Raw genomic sequence first — 4,362 nt, 5'->3', positions numbered from 1 at the left:
AAACGGCCGAAGTATAACAAAATCTACGGCTAAATAATAAGTGGGGCGGAAAACCGTTCGGGTTTTTATTTAAAAACCAAAGGGGTAACTAAGATCTAATCTAGCGCGTACATCTAAGATCAGACGCTACGGAGAGGGGATGGGGCTTACCGTCGGCTGGGAGTTATCTCCGGTGAGCCTGTGCTCCGCCCGAAGGTGGTGGAGGCCGGGGAAGGGGCTCCGGCGGTCGGCCGAGGTGGGGGAGACGTCCGGGCGACGGAGGGGATCTCCGGTGTGCTTCTGGTGGCGTCGGGGAGGTGCGGCGTGGCCGGAGGCGAGCAGGGGGACAACAGGGGCGCGGGAGGAGCTCCCGGAGCTTCGGCTCCGGCGAGGTGGTGCCGGGGTGGCTAGAGGCGGCGAGGCGGGGCGATGGCGAGGGGAACGGAGTGCGGGGACAGGGGGGCTTTTATAGGAGGAGGGGAGGCCTCGGGAGGGAAGGAGGAGGGAGATCCGGGGGAGGAAATCGGGCTGCCATGGGAAAGGAAGAGCTCGGGCTCGGGAAGGAAAGAGGAGGGGCGAGAGGAAAGAGGTGACCGAGCGGGGATTCGGTCAACCGGGGGGGGGGGCCACGAGGCAGAGAGGGAAGGGCGCGGGCGTCGGTTCGGTCGGTCGGATCCTACGAGATACGGTCCCGGGCCAGAAGGGAGTGGGCCGAGAGGTATAATGCGCCCAGGCGCTTTCCTTTTTTCAAAAAAAAAATCCGTTTCCTGTTTTAGTCTTTTTCAGAAACAGAAACTAAAACAAATAAAAAGGCAACAAACAAAAATAATTAATATAGGGTATTATATACCAAAAATTTCAGAAAAATATCCTCTACTCGATTAACATTTTTCCAAGGCAAAAATAAAAACTTAAAAAAAATGTTTTTTTTAGAAAAAATCCCTTATGCTATATTTTCTTTTTGCAAATATTTTCGCGATAAAACCTTGGCTTTCTTGGCTCCAAATATTTCAGAGATGCCTCACATTTTGGAGGGTCATTTTCCTCCGCTCTCTCTCTCTCTTGCATGCAAGTGATTATTTCCCGGCATTTCTCGTGTGAAGAAAAAATAGAAATGCAAAAGCAAAAGTCAAAAGAATTCAAATGCACACTTTATTTAAATCAATATGCATAGATGCTTAGCTACAATGTATAACATTCCCAATTAGGAAAATTGGGATGGTACAAACCTACCCACCTTAAGATGAATCTCGCCCTCGAGATTCGGGTTGGCTAGAAAATAGGTGCGGGTGGTCTCGACGAAGATCCTCTTCTCGTGCCCACGTGGCTTCTTCCTCGGTGTGGTGGCTCCACAACACCTTGCATAACTTGATGATCTTGCTGCGGGTAACTCTGTTGGCAGTCTCAAGAATCCTGATGGGTTTCTCCTCATACGTCATATCACTGTCAAGCTGTATGGCCTCTAGGTGCACTGTATCTCTCAACGGAACATCGGCCATCTCAGCGTGGCATTTCTTCAACTGGGAAACATGGAAGACATCATCAACTCCGGACAATCCTTCCGGCAGTTCCAGTTTATATGCAACTTCGCCTCTACGTTCAAGAATTTTGTAGGGGCCAATGAATCGTGGTGCTAACTTTCCTTTCACACCAAATCTCTTGATTCCTCGGAGTGGAGACACCCGAAGATATGCTCGGTCTCCCACTTCGTACGTTACTTCCGTGCATTTGCTGTCAGCGTAACTTTTCTGCCTGGACTGAGCTATCTTGAGTCGGTCACGAATTAGCTTGACCTTCTCTTCCGAATCTCGGATAAGGTCGGGACCAAAAAGTTGTCGGTCTCCAACTCCATCCCACATCAACGGTGTTCTGCACCTCCTTCCGTATAGAGCTTCGAAAGGGGCCATCTTCAGACTGGTCTGGTAGCTGTTGTTGTCTGAGAACTCGGCATAAGGCAAATTGTCATCCCAACTAGATCCATAGTCTAGTGCGCAAGCTCTCAACATGTCCTCCAGAATCTGATTGACTGTCTCGGTCTGTCCATCTGTCTGTGGGTGAAAAGTTGTACTGAACTCCAATCTTGTTCCCAAGGTTTCATGCAGTTGGTGCCAAAATTTTGATGTGAACTGGGTCCCTCTATCTGACAGAATGCTCTTCGGTACTCCGTGCAGACATACGATTCTGGTCATATATATCTTGGCCAGCTTGGCACTCGTGTAAGTAGTCTTCACAGGAATGAAGTGAGCTACCTTGGTCAAACGATCGACCACAACCCAAATGGAATCATAGCCATAACGGGTCCTGGGTAATCCTGTGATGAAGTCCATACCAAGCTTTCCCCATTTCCACTCGGGTATCGGAAGAGGTTGGAGCAAACCTGCAGGCTTCTGATGCTCGGCTTTTACTCGGTGACAAACATTGCATATTGCTACGAACTCGGCAATGTCTTTCTTCATTCCTGTCCACCAGAAACTTTCTTTCAGATCCAGATACATCTTGGTGTTGCCGGGGTGTATCGAGTACGGGGAATCATGGGCCTCCTGAAGTATCAACTTCCTGAGTTCGGGATCATTGGGCATATAAATGCGATCCTCAAACCATAAAGTCCCGTGTTCATCCTCACGAAAACCTTTAGCCTTCCCGTCTTTCATTTTCTGCTTAATCTCAGCTATCTCCTTGTCTGACTTCTGTGCTTCGCGGATCTTTTCTGTCAAAGTGGACTGCATTTCCAGTGTGGCAACAAATCCTCTTGGAACTATTTCCAATTTGAGCTCTTGGAGGTCATCGGCTAACTCCTGGGGTAACCATCCTGATATGAGTGTGTTCACATAACTCTTGCGGCTCAACGCATCGGCTACAACATTTGCCTTGCCTGTGTGATAATGCAATCTCATGTCATAGTCCTTGATCAATTCTAGCCATCGCCTCTATCTGAGGTTCAACTCCTTCTGCGTGGAGATATATTTCAGGCTCTTGTGATCAGTGTAAACATCACAACTATTTCCAATCAGGAAATGTCTCGAGGTCTTGAGAGCGTGCACTATGGCTGCTAGTTCCAAGTCATGTGTGGCGTAATTCAACTCATGAGGTCTGAGTTGTCTGGATGCATAGGCTACAACTTTACCTTCTTGCATGAGCACTCCTCCGAGTCCTTGACGAGAAGCGTCACAGTAAACCTGGAAATCCTTCCGAATGTTCGGCAATATCAGCACCGGGGCTGTAACCAGACGTTTCTTCAACTCTTGAAAACTGATTTCACATTCCTCAGTCCAAACATACTTGGATTCCTTTTTCAACAACTCTGTCATGGGCTTGGCGATCTTTGTGAAATTCTCAATGAACCTCCGGTAATATCCGGCAAGTCTGAGGAAACTGCGGATCTCCTTGACTGAAGTGGGTGCTACCCATTCGGTGACTGCTGTGACCTTGGCAGGGTCCACTGCTATTCCTTCTCCTGAGATGACGTGTCTGAGGAATCCGACTTCCTTCAACCAAAACTCACATTTGCTAAACTTTGCATACAACTTATGCTCTCGAAGTTTCTCCAGAACTAGACGCAGATGTTCCTTGTGTTCCTCTTCGTTCTTGGAGAATATCAGTATGTCATGGATGAACACCACGACAAACTTGTCGAAGTATTCCATAAATACCTTGTTCATAAGATTCATAAAATATGCCGGAGCATTAGTCAGTCCAAATGACATGACCGTGTACTCATACAAGCCGTACCGAGTGGTGGAGGCTGTCTTGGGTATATCTTGTTCACGAATCTTCAACTGATGATACCAGGATCGAAGATCGATCTTGGAGAATATCCGGGCTCCAACTAACTGGTCCAACAGATCATTGATCATCGGCAAGGGGTACTTGTTCTTGATGGTCACCTCGTTCAATGCACGATAATCGACAACCATTCTCAATGACTTATCCTTCTTTTCAACCAAGAGCAATGGGCTCCCCAAGGTGAAGAACTTGGGCGAATATACCCTTTGTCCAACAACTCCTTAATTTGCTTGTTGATTTCTACCTTGTCATTTGCGGGCATCCGATAGGGTCTCTTGGATATCGGGGCTGTTCCGGGTAATAGCTCGATCAGGAACTCAATCTCTCTATCAGGTGGCATGCGCGGCAATTCCTCCGGAAATACATCTGGGTATTCCTGTACAATCGGTACTTCCTCCTGGACTACTCCCATGAGAGAGTTTACTCGTTTACTCCGTGTCGGGCGCTGAGACGCGTACTTAATCCGCTTTTGCTCGGGGGTGGTGAGCAAAATAGACTTAAGGGCACAATCAATATTCCCTTCATACTTGGCCAACCAATCCATGCCTAGGATTACATCCAATCCCTGGGACTCGAATACGATGAGGTCGGTGGGAAATT

Source organism: Hordeum vulgare, chromosome 4H, assembly GCF_904849725.1.
Source record: "Hordeum vulgare subsp. vulgare chromosome 4H, MorexV3_pseudomolecules_assembly, whole genome shotgun sequence".
In the NCBI taxonomy this organism is placed as follows: Eukaryota; Viridiplantae; Streptophyta; class Magnoliopsida; order Poales; family Poaceae; genus Hordeum; species Hordeum vulgare.
This window is presented reverse-complemented; position numbering follows the sequence as displayed.